We start from the raw sequence: 332 nt of genomic DNA, 5'->3' as shown, positions 1-332 counted from the left end.
GCTTCCTCCTCCACCTTCACAAGGCAGTTGCAATCCTGGTCACAAAAGGAAGAGTGTGGTCTGGAGACACACGTAATAACATGTTACTTTAATGTTTCACTGCAATTAGTGTGCTCTGTACCTAATGGATTAGGTAGAGCCTGGGTTCATAGGGTGTTTTGTCACCCCGTGTCCTCACTCAAGGTATCTGTGGGTCCAGGTGGCCACCTGAGGATGGTGTTCCTGCTGCCCAGACAGACCTGTGGTGGTCCTGCTGCTGTCCCCTTGGTGCTGAAGGCTCTGGGATCAACTTTCCCACTGGCTGTCCCTGTTGCAGGCGGAGCTGCGGCCTC

The sequence above is a fragment of the Apaloderma vittatum genome, unplaced genomic scaffold (assembly GCF_000703405.1).
Source record: "Apaloderma vittatum isolate BGI_N311 unplaced genomic scaffold, ASM70340v1 scaffold26846, whole genome shotgun sequence".
NCBI classification, from domain to species: Eukaryota; Metazoa; Chordata; class Aves; order Trogoniformes; family Trogonidae; genus Apaloderma; species Apaloderma vittatum.
The sequence above is the reverse complement of the archived record's forward strand: the minus strand, read 5'-3'. Positions refer to the sequence as shown.